The sequence below is a fragment of the Myotis lucifugus genome, unplaced genomic scaffold (assembly GCF_000147115.1).
Source record: "Myotis lucifugus unplaced genomic scaffold, Myoluc2.0 scaffold_7, whole genome shotgun sequence".
Classification (NCBI taxonomy): domain Eukaryota; kingdom Metazoa; phylum Chordata; class Mammalia; order Chiroptera; family Vespertilionidae; genus Myotis; species Myotis lucifugus.
In genome coordinates this window covers 1,206,416-1,219,022 of record NW_005871055.1, presented here as the reverse complement: position 1 = coordinate 1,219,022, position 12,607 = coordinate 1,206,416, and the positions used below count along the sequence as shown (strand labels likewise).

The 12,607-nt window shown below is 40.1% G+C and overlaps 1 pseudogene; it reads left to right on the top strand.

Annotated features, from left to right (window-relative positions):
* Positions 1-5,756: 5,756 nt before the first annotated feature.
* On the top strand, positions 5,757-6,624 carry LOC102420075 (annotated as a pseudogene).
* Positions 6,625-12,607: the final 5,983 nt, after the last annotated feature.

Here is a 12,607-nt window from a genome sequence, read left to right as displayed (position 1 = left end):
ACATACTGAAAGTGGAGTCAGTAGGCAAACACCACTCACTAACATGATGCCATATTCAGAAATGTATGTTTTAGCTATTTAACTAGGTAGGACATGAAAACAAGTCAAAACTATTCACCTACTTTTAAAAAATAAAAATAATGGAGGAGGAAGATTTGGATTTTTTATTAACTGACCCCAATTTCCATGCATGACATGTTGGAATCGGCAATCACATTAATTCCCATCATGTTCATGTCCATGTCTTTAACTGTCTAAATTTGAGTAATATTTGGAAGACCTCAAAGCAGAATCTGGAGATTTGGTTTACACAATCAGGAGGCTGAACACTGACATTCTGAATTAATCCAAACAATAAATCAAATTTCTTGCATTCCCAATGATATAAGGGATTGTATTATCTTAACTGACAAATAATGTGAACATAGTCATATTAAAACTGCAGAAAATAAAACAAGAACATAATTAACTTTTTCAAGTGAGGAATTTAAAAGTAAAGGTGCAGAGGGATGGCAGTATGTAGAGATGTTTCCTGGAGATCATGTGATGGCAGCTCACCCACAGGTGAGCCAAGAGCTGGTTCTTTAAAAAGGATAAACAAGATTAATGAACCTCTAGCCAGGCTCACCAAGAAGCAAAGACAGAGACACAAATAAATAAAATCAGAAATGAAAGAGGCGAAATAACAACAGACCCTGCAGAAATACAAAGGATTGTAAAAAAAAAAATACTATGAACAACTCTATTCCAACAACTGGTCAACCTAGAAGAAATGGACATATTCCTAGAAAAATGCAACCTCCTAAAAACTCAATCAGGAAGAATTAAAAAAAAATCTGAATAGGCCAATAACTATGGAAGAAATTGCAGCATTAATAATAATAATAAAAAAAACTTCTAGCAAACAAAAGTCCTGGGCCAGACAGCTTCACAGGGGAGTTTTACCAAACATTCAGACTACTCCAAAAAATTTAAGAGGAACACTTTCAAGCTCTTTCTATGAAGTCAGCATTATTCTAATTCTAAAATCAGATAAAGACAACATAAAGAGAATTACAAGCATAGATGCTAAAATACTCAACAAAATTCTAGCAAATCAGAGCCAGCATTACATTAGAAAGAACATACACCATGACCAAGTGGGATTTATTCCAGGGATGCAAGCATGGTATAATATATGCAAATCAATAAATGTGATACATAACATAAACAAATTGAGAGACAAAAATCACATAATCATATCAATTGATGCAGAAAAAGCATTTGACAAAATCCAACACCATTTCTTGATAAAAAGTCTGAGAAAAATGGGAATAGAGGGATCACACCTCAACATAATAAAAGCCTTATATGACAAACCTACAGCCAGCATCATACTCAAAGGGCAAAAACTAAAACCATTTCCCCTAAGAACAGGAACAAGATAGGATGCCCACTTTCTGTTTGACATAGTACTAGAAGTGCTAGCCATAGGGATCAGACAAGAAGAAGAAATAAAAGGCATCCAAATTGGAAAGGAAGAAGTAAAACTGTTATTATTCACAAATGACATGATATTGTACATAGAAAACCCTAAAGACTCCACCAAAAAACTACTAGACTAATAAATGAATCCGGCAATGTAGCAGGATACAAAATTAACACCCAGAAATCCATGGCCTTTTTATACACCAAAATGAACTCACAGAAAGAGAAACTAAAAAAAACAAAACAAACAAACAAAAAAATCCCATTTGCCATTGCACAAAAAAAGTAAGATACCTAGGAATAAACTTAACTAAGGAGGTAAAAGAACTATACTCAGAAAACTAAAGGACATTGAAAAAAGAGATAGAGGAAGATATAAACAAATGGAAGAATATACTGTTCATGGACTGGTAGAATCAACATCATTAAAATGTCCATACTACCCAAAGCAATTTATAGATACAATGCAATCCCCATTAAAATACCAATGGCATATTTCACAGACTTAGAACAAACTCTTCAAAAATTCATCTGAAATAAAAAAGACCAAATAGCCACAGCAATCCTGAGAAAGAAGAACAAAGTTTGAGGGATTACAATACCAGATGTCAAGCTATATTACAAATCCACTATTCTCAAAACTGCCTGCTACTGGCACAAGAACAGACATAAAGATCAACAGAACAGAACAGAGAACCCCGAAATCGACCCAGGCCATTATGCTCAATTAATATTTGACAAAGGAGGCAAGAGCATACAATGGAGTCAAGACAGTCTCTTCAATACATGATGTTGAGAAAATTGGACAGATATATGCAAAAAAAATGAAACTAGACCACCAACTTACACCATACACAAAAATAAACTCAAAATGGATAAAGGACTTAAATGTAAGACAGGAAACCATAAAAATCTTAGAAGAATCCACAGGCACCAAAATATCAGACATATATCACAATAATATCTTTACTGATACAGCTCCTAGGGTAATGGAAACTAAGGAGAAAATAAACAAATGGGACTACATCAAAATAAAAAGCTTCTGCACAGCAAAAGAAACCATCAACAAACAACAAGAAAGCCCACTGCATGGGAGAACACATTTGCCAATGTTATATCTGATAAGGATCTAATCTCCAAAATGTATAGGGAACTCATATATCTTAACAAAAGGAAGGTAAACAATCCAATCGAAAATGGGCAAAGGACCTACCGGTAAATAGACACCTTTTGAAAGTGGACATACAGAAGGCCAAGAGACATATGAAAACATGCTCAAAGTCAATAATCATCAATTAATGCAAATCAAAACAACAATGAGGTACCATCTCACACCTGTCAGAATGGCTATCATCAACAAATAAACAAAAGGCAAGTGCTGGAGATGATATGGAGAAAAAGGAATCTTCGTGCACTGCTGGTGGGAATGCAGACTGGTGTAGCCACTGTGGAAAACAGTATGGAGTTTCCTTAAAAATTTAAAAATGGAACTTCCATTTGACCCAGTAATCCCACTCCAGAAATATATCCCAAGAAATCAGAAACACCAATCAGAAAGGATATATGCATCCCTGTGTTCATAGCAGCACAATTTACAATAGCTAAAATTTGGAAACAGGCTAAGTGCCCACCAGCAGATGAGTGGATTAAAAAACTGTGGTACATCTACACAATGGAATACTATCCTGCTGTAAAAAGAAAGAACCCCTACCATTTGCAACAGCATGGATGGAAATGGAGAGCATTATGCTAAGCAAAATAAGCCAGTGGGAGAAAGATAAATATCACATGATCTCACTCATTTGTGAAATATAATAAACAACATAAACTGATGAACAAAAATAGATTCAGAGTCAAAGAAGCATTGAATAGACCATCAAACCTCAGAGGGAAGGCAGGGGAGGGTCGAAGTGGGGTGGTAAGGGCTCAACCAAAGGACTTGAATGCATGCATAGAAGCATAACCAATGGACATGGACACTGGGGGGTGGGCGCATGTGCTGTTGGGTGGGGCTGACTAGGGAGGGGTTAATAGGGGAAAATGGAGACTAAATTAAATCAATTAAAAAAAAGTAAAGGTGCACAGGGATGGCAGTATGTAGAGATGTTTCCTGGAGACCATGGGATGGCAGCTCACTCACAGGTGGTGTGTTCTTGGGGAATTCTCTGTGGTTTGGGGGTTAGCTGTGCCCTTCAGTGTTGTAAACATGAAGTTATTAGTGTTTCACACATGACAGGTGTTGGGATGCCAATTAGTGTTATCAAAGCTCACAACAACCCTGAAGATTAAAATCAGATAATTGGAAGAACAGTGGTGAAGAATACACATTCTAGATGTATGTTTCTTATGCTCATATCCTGGCATCTCTACTAACTAGTTGTGTGACTCTGGATAAGTTACTTAGCTCTCAGTCCTGTTGAGAGGACTGAACAAGATAGATGTAAATTGCTTAGAATGTTGTTTGGTGTGCAGCAAGCAACGACTAATGGTTAGCTATTATAATTTACGTTGATAAACGTAATGTCAAGTGGACTGTATATTCAAATTGGCTTGATTAGCTCATCTCACATTGTAGACAAGCTACATAGGAAGCCACATTATCAACAACTGCTTGGTGGTCATGGCACTGTAAGGAGTTACTTCTGTCTGCATGCTCTATAGCACTAGTCTATGAGAACATGGTGCATCCATGTCAGCACCCTCCAAGTCAAGTTCATGGATAGAGCTGGCTAATAGCTTCTACTAGGCTATGGTGAGAGTTACTTTTCTGAGAGATATTCTGCTTTTTTGTGGTAAGTCTGTATGCTTATGTTTTGAAGCCCTATTGCTAATTTTAAAGGGCAGCCCTAAGAGGACAACCTTTATTTCCATGATCACAGAGGTCATCTTCCTGTTGCCCCACTGTGTTCTTGCCCCACATGAATTATGCATGTATCCAGACTCAAAGTGCATCTTTCAGTGAAGACTGAGAATTCTATTAGCGAATAACCTATACTTTAAACAATTGCACATGTTTGGAATACTATGCAGCTGTAAAAAAGAAGGATCTCTTACCCTTTGAGACAGCATGGAAGGACATGGAGAGTATCATGCTAAGCAAAATAAGCCAAATCAGAGAAAGACAAGTATCACATGATGTCACTCTCATGTGGAATTTAATGAACAAAATAAACTGATGAACAAAATAGATACAGAGACATAGAAGCATGGAACAAACTAATCAGTCTCAGAGGGAAGGGGAGTGAGCTGGGTGGAAAGAGATTAACCAAAGGATTAATATGCATATTAATAGTAGTGTGGTGAAGGCCTGGGTGGGGGCAGGGAAGGGTGGAGGAGACCAACAGGGGGGAAAAGGGGACATCTGTAATACTTTCAACAATAAATATACATTTTTTTAAAAAAAAATAGCTCATTTTGAAGATTTGTAGAAACAAAGTCACAATTTCAGAAATGACTTCTGAATTTTATTAAATATAATAAAATTTATGCAGTTGCCTGCTGAATTAAAGCCTTAAGATTCATCCAAATTATTATGTCTGCTTTATCAGTTTGGTCAAATTTCTAAAGAATGGGTGGAGTGAATTGTACACTAAAAATAGGTAAAGTAATAGTATATAAATTATACTTCAATAAAGTTATTTTTAAAATAGAGAGAAAAAAAATTGATGAAGCTTAAAGGAAATCATGGCCACCCAAAAAGAAATTGCAGAAAGTTTGAAAAACTACTCTTTTGTCATACTCGGGGCAATGTGTGTAGGCCCTTCCTGGCTTTGACATTAGACAATCTTTTTATGAAGGACCCTCATAAGTGATGTGAACCTGTGATGACATTAGAGTTGTATTTTCATGATCTTGTTAAATAATGTTGAATGGCTACAACTAAGTTTGCTCTTTTTATGAAAAGGTAGATTGAGTGTTTTTAACTGCCTCTGTTTACTATTAAAAGTCACTCTCCATCATGGTTGAACTTTAGCAATGAGAAATCAGGAGATTCGTTCCTGTATGGATCATTGTAGAGACAATATTAAGAAGGATGAATAGTTCTATTCTTTATTATCTCCTTTAACATGGCAGATAGTTTGGTGCAACATTCATTTCTCTGAATCCTAAGATTAGCACATATGAAAATAAACTTTTAAGTAGCAATGCAGTGCAGGAAATAGACTCCTATTCAGATATTACATTATCTTTTTCACCCCACTTCTATTGCCTTTTAAAAGTCATCTTCATCAGCTGTACATCCACCAGATGATCAGCGTCCAGAACTTCACCCTGGTTCCTCAGATGTCATGAAGAACATCTCGCTGCTGCACTACCAGGAGGAGATCAAGCATTGATCAGACTGTCAAAGTTCAGAGGGAAGGTAGGGGAGGGTGGGGGTAAGGGGGAGAGATCAACCAAAGGATTTGTATGCATGCATATACTAGTAAGCCTAACCAATGGACACAGACACCAGGGGAGTGAGGGCATGAGTGGAGGGGTGGAGGGGGCAATGGAGTGGATAAGGACACATACGTAATACCTTAATCAATAAAGAAATAAAAAAAAGATGCTGTGGCTTGTGTCCCAGACACTAAGGCCCTGGAAGTGTACAGCCTGGAGTTCATGGTGGATGGCACCCAGCTGGGCTTCCTGGTGTCTGGCTGTGACCGCAGCCTGATAGTGTACATGTACCTGCCTGAGGCCAAGGAGAACTTTGGTGGCATGCGCCTGTTGCATGGGGCAGACTTCCCCGTGGGTTCCCCACCTTCTGGAGGACCTTGTGCCTGGGGAAGAGGCGGGCTGCTGAGGGGCCCAGTAAGAAGTCGGTTGTGCGGGAGAACAAGCACATCACATGGTTTGCCACACTGGATGGTGGCATCAGGCTCCTGCTGCCCATGCAGGAAAAGACCTACCAGTGGCTGCTGATATTGCAGAATGTGCTGACCACTATGCTCCCCACCACACTGGCCTCAACCCCTGCACTTTGTGGATGCTGTATGTGGACTCACGCACTCTGCAGAAGACCTTGGGGAGCATCCTCCACAGGAGCTGCTCAAAGGCTACCTGTACCTGAGCACCATAGAGTGCAGCGAGTTGGTCAAGAATATCCACACCACGCCTGACCTTATCCTGGATGACCTGTTAGAGATGGACCACGTCAGTGCCCACTTCTAGACCCCTGGATATGGCCATGGCCTGTGTCCTGCCCTCTCCCCTTTTTGTACAAAGCACAAGAAAGATTTGTTTGATTTGAGAAAAAAAATCTCCATCATTTCTACTTGGCAATGAACCTCTAGCATCACACTCAAAATTAACTTAGAGCTTTCATTAAGTGCAGTCTAGACAGTATGTGTCTTTCCCCAAATCCAAACAATAACTTGATTTTCCTCCAATCCAAACCTTCCTCCTAAAGAGAAAAGGTGAAAGTATGTATGGCTGCTTTCAAACCTTAGATGAGGTAAGTTCAGTGTTCAATAACTTCACCAAATAAGGTCTACATTTTATAGTGCGAATGCCAGGCTTCACAGGTCAGTGAGTGTTTGCAAATGGTACACAGGCTTCCTATATCAAATTTGTACAAAGGAATTGATTTGGTGGTTGGAATAAGGCCATTTTAGTCTTACTGCAAGCTTTCAGAAAATAATGGCATTATAGTAGAAGATAAATTATAAGCAGATTACTGTTTTTAAGTATTATTCAGAATGTTAACAACTAATATAATGGGCTCGTTATTTCAATTCTAAATAGCAAGTGACAACCTGATTTTTAAAGTTCTCTAGTACCTCTCAGCAGTCATGTAGATTCCAGGGACAGCTGTGCTGTCTAGCTGACAGAAACATAATGTTTTATTTTTAACCTTTGTTTTCTTCCTTTTGGGTCTTCTGTGCCTGTTATTGACAGGGCAGCCAAAAGAGGCAGAGGGGGCGATTGATGTCTGGCAGGTTTCACCACTGGGAGGTGGAGAGAAATGTATTTCCAAAATGGGGGTTCTGGGTGTGTTTTACGTTTGTGTGAGATATTAATTGGCAGAAAGATTGTAATGTATGTAATGCATCCTACTCGAACTCCTATGATACATCATGGGCCCTTGTCACCTTTTACCTGTGGATCACCTCAGGTAAATGGGATGTTTTCATAAATTTTTAGCTTACCCATTCTAGGAGGTCTTGAGGGCTTTTTTGCAGCACATACAGGCACCATATCTTTCAAGGGGGCCTTCCATAGCTACATGTCTGCAGTGGTTAGGAACCGAATGCATGGAGTGCTTTATACACATAAAAATAGTTCTGTAGAAGCCTCAGGGCCTTTAAGCAGATTTAGTCATTTCTGTCTCTGTACACGTGTTGCCCTTTCAACATTCCTCTGTTGTTTGTTCTTGACTAGGGCAGTAATCACTGCCATCTTTGCTTCTCTCCTTGTATATAGCATAGAGTCTAGCACGCAGTACGTGGTTTTGTTTATTAAATGTCTCCCCCCCAACCACCACCTCAGGACTGAGGGTTAAAATCTAGCAAAATCTGACAAAATCTCAAATACAGTATATTTGCTAATGTGAATTTGGGGCTTAGAACTGAGTCTGTATTATACTCAGGTGGGAAGGACTTAGGTAATAATGTTTAGTTTCTTAGGAAAGGAAAGCAAAACTACTTCAAGCCCTCATGCTTCCACAGTGTAAATACCTTCCCTCAGTGGATTTCCCATCTGTAAATGAGGAAGTTGGATGGGTCTCAAGGATCCTTTCAAGCTTAAAAACTCAGCATCTTTGGCATAAGGTACTAATTGCTTTTATTTTTCCTTGTTCTTTATATTTTGATGATTTGATGTTCTGTTTGCTTTTCAGCCATGAAACTAATAGACCTTAACTATAGCCAGGACCTGCAAGGGAAACCTTCCATCATTGCTTTGGGTTTTTCAATGCTTGAATGATTTTTGCAACTGGCATATTAGGTTACGTTTTTCATGTATATATCTTACGACTGCCTTTTGAAATATAAATGAAAGATAATTAATTTTAATAGAATCACTTCAAATTATCCTCTCTCCCACTATTAAAATGTCTTCTCTAGTTTATAGTAGTTTATTTTGTTGTTAAGTAGAGATTACCTCTTCTTTCTCAGACAAATTGGGCCTACTCAAGCTGTTGTGAAAGGCCCACTATCCAGGATCCCATAACCAGTCTGGCTGGTTTCAGTGGAATCTCTACTTCTAGTCTAAGTGGTTCATTTCATCACTTAGAATAGTAGCGGTTCTCAGATATGTATATTCCTCGGAGCTGTTCAGGGTCACTCTAGGAAAGACAGTCCCTTATGTAGAAAAAGTGGGCACTCTGTCTCTTCATGCCGGTCTTCTGTCTAAAGGGCTTCCATTCTGTTGCCTCTTCTCTCGGGTCCCACTTCTGGTCTCACTCCTGCTGTGTTCGCCTGCCTGTTCTTTAAAAGCCTGAAGTTGCAAGGAACCTCGGAGATCATGTGTAAGTTTGACGGTGAGGAAGCTGGGGCCTGGAGAGGTCATTCAAACTTCTTGAGGTCAAACAGCTAGTAAGGGAAGAGTGGGACCTGAACTTTTGACTTTTATGCCAAAGCCTTTTCTCCCCCACCAGGCTGGGGAAGGGGCAGTGGCAGGAGGCATTAGAGTCCATAGTGCAGTTTACAATAGCAAGACTTTCCTTTCAGTGTTTTCTCTCTTGTTTTACAAAGTTTTTTTTTTTTTTAACTTTCCCAGTTCTCTCATTTTCTTACATGGAAGGCTAAACTGACATCTTGCACAGAGGACTGATGAACTGTTTTCTGCAAAATAAACAGTGGAAAGCAAATAGCACAAGTATTTAGGGACATTCAAGGGTCCTCAGTGCCCAAGCTTCCAACAGCTCAGTAAACTTGCCTGCTTGATGTGTTCAGGGACTGGGCATCAGAGGAGCAGAGTTTCAGTGAGTGAGTGAGCGAGTGAGTGCAGAGTCTTCTTGGCAGCGCGATGTGTCTATTTTTCCAGAAAGTGTAAAAACGCAGAATCATCATCCCCGAAGCTCAGAGAGCCTGGCAGCCAACAAGACTCATTTCTCTGCTCCAAGTGCAATGTTAACAAGACACTGCGTGTCACATCAGAGATCCCAGAAGAGGAGCCATGCATCCCTGCATGTTCCACATAGATCCGAGGGGACTGTGGCTTCAGTCTCATGGGGGAAGTTTCTAGCTCCGCACAGTCATATCAATGAGTTTATGCCTCCATGGAGGAGGCAGGGGTTGTAAAGAATATTGGGAAGATGACTTCACTTCTAAATGTCTAGATGTTGGGAAAAGTTTAAAACTATGAATAGGAAGTTTAAAAAGACTAACCAGGGCATGATAAAGGGGCTGCAGCTTCTCTTGCTTTCGTCCCTTGTTTCCTTTCCTTTTCTCCCTTTCCCCCTTTGTGCTGCCATTCCTACCCCCAGACCCTAGCTAACTTACAAACTGCAAGGCTTGCAAAAACATCTCCTGAGAGAACTGTTCAGACAGAATACTGGGATGGGATTGAACCAACAATCCTGAGGGACATTCCAGTTGTGAGTTTTAGAGCAGTTAAAGATGAGAACGTCTGCCTGAGTGAGACCAGGAGGACATATACCCCTGCCTTCCCCTCACCCTAGGAGACTCCAGTCCTGCTGCCCTTCCACTCACATTCCCTGGTCTTCGGATGTTTCCTGATGTGCATGAGGTGAATAAAGCGTTTAGTCTCAAAGAGTCATTGAAACCATTTTATTTTGATTAGAGGATTTAGTGTTCATAAATAAAAGGGTTTTAACTTTGACTTTTCAACCCAGCTGAAAACAGAGATACCCAATGGTGTCAGAGTAATAAACTTTGTTAAAACCAACTCTCAAAACTCCACATCCTTTTCAGTAAGGTTGAGAGAAGATAGGTTTGTAAACATTGTCAGGCTATCCTATATAATAAAAAGCTAATATGCAAATAGACCGAATGGTGGAATGACCAGTTGCTATGATGTGCACTGACCACCAGGGGACAGACACTCAATGCAGGAGCTGCCCCCTGGTGGTCAGTGTGCTCCCACAGGGGGAACGCTGCTCAGCCAGAAGCTGGGCTCATGGCAGGCGAGTGCAGCAGTGGTGGTGGCAGCCTCTCCTGCTCCCACCTCTACTACAGCGCTAAGGATGTGTGACTGATGGCTTAGACCCGCTCCCCATGGGGAGCGGGCCTAAGCCGTCAGTTGGACATCCCCGAGGGCTCTTGGACTGCTAGAAGGTGCAGGCCCAGCTGAGGGACCCGCCCAAGTGCACGAATCTCGTGCACTGGGCCTCTAGTCTTCAAAATAATTAGCATCCATGTTTTAGTGTGCTCTGAGGCTTGCATTTACTCACTATGACCCTCTGACTTAGGGAACAGTCAGTAATCTTAGTCTGCTGTCTTCCAAAACTTGGAACAGGCAGTTTGTGTTTGAGGCTGACGCAAAGCAAGAAGATAAGATGAATTATGGTTTTTTAAACTCTCCAGGTGATAAGGACCAGGTAGCTTATTCAATATCAAAGTGCTTCTCTTTGTGAGAAGTAAGTGCAAAGAATTGAGAATTACCCAGAATAGGAAAATACCCAGGCGATGCTTCTCTCAGATCACCTGGGGGTGCGTAGGAAGCAGATGTGTAGCCCTGAGGATAGTAGGGTAAGGATAAGAAACAATAAACTCTAGGCATTTTGTATCCCCCTGTTACTTCCCAGGACTTGTAGTCAGAGAGACTGTAATACAGTTGACCCTGAACAACTCAGAGTTTAGGAGCAACGACCCCCTCAAACAGTTGAAAATCCACATCTAACTTTTGACTCCCATAAAACTTACCTACTCATAACCTACTGTTGACAGGAAGCCTTACTGATAACATAAACAGTTGATTAATACATACTTTGTATGTTATATGTATTAGATACTGTATTCTTACAATAAAGTAAGCTAGAGAAAAGAAAATGTTAAGAAAATCATGAGAAAGAGAAAACACATTTATAGTATTTATTGAAAAAAAAATCTGTGTATAACTGGACCTCTGTAGTTCAAACCTGTGTTGTTCAAGAGGCAATTATCCTAGCCTACCAATCTTCTGTCACAAGAAACTGCTTTCCACCATCTCCTGGATGAGTTAATGCCACAAACATTGCGTATGCGGTCAGGTTTGAGTGAGACGGGCCTCACTTACTAGTTGTGTATCCCTGGTCAATCCACTAACCTTTCTACGTATTCTTCATCTGTAAAATAGAAATGAAAACATCTATCTTAATAGGTTATTATCAGAATTAACGCACATAAAATGTCTAGCACACTGTGACACAGTGGCTCTTCATAAGCATTTCTTCCTCTTGCCTTGCCTGCTTTCTTGTACTTCAGCACGTCCTGTTCTAAGACCTCTTGCTACTCAAAGGCTTTGACACAGAATTCTGTATTGTCTCTAAAAGTCTCATGCAGCCTGCACACCCAACTTCTGCTTAATTGCTTCCTCCCACCACTGCTCTCGGTAAGCTCTCTATAACTCAGTTTGAAATTTAACCCTGTTTGCCCCTTGTCAAGGAAACTGTGCTTGGGGGGTAAGCTGCTTCTGAAGAATTGTGCAATTTAGGAAAATTAAGTTTCAGGCCAGCCATGTGGCTCTGACAGCTTATACTGCTTGGTACTTAGCAATAATGGAGAAAATGCCAGTAAAAATGACAAAACGGCAGAGCCCTGACCCACCAGGTAATTATATATTGAATATGTCTTGGCTCAAACCAGGAATGATTTTGCTTAAATGAACTAAGGGCAAAACTACATGTTGTAAGTCATATAAAACAAGACCAGTGCCCTAGGTAATTAAAGATGCAAACTAGAAGCACAAGATGTTTGAAAATGGAAAATGACTATCACTGGCTTCAAAGGGGAGAGGTGGGGGGCGGGGGGGAAGGGCAGATCATTTCTCTTTAATGAATACATTTCAGAAATGTACCTTATTTGGGCATGAAAAAAGATAGGCAGCTATTCAAACCTAGCACTATTTTTTTTAAAACATTAGAATAAAAAAAGACGAGAGGTATATGTTATCCAGAGCCCACAACTACTCTTACCATACTATAGCTGCACAGAGAAGGGCAAAAAAGGTAAAGAGTTTGAAAGAGATAAGTACAAAACCACAGAGTGAATTT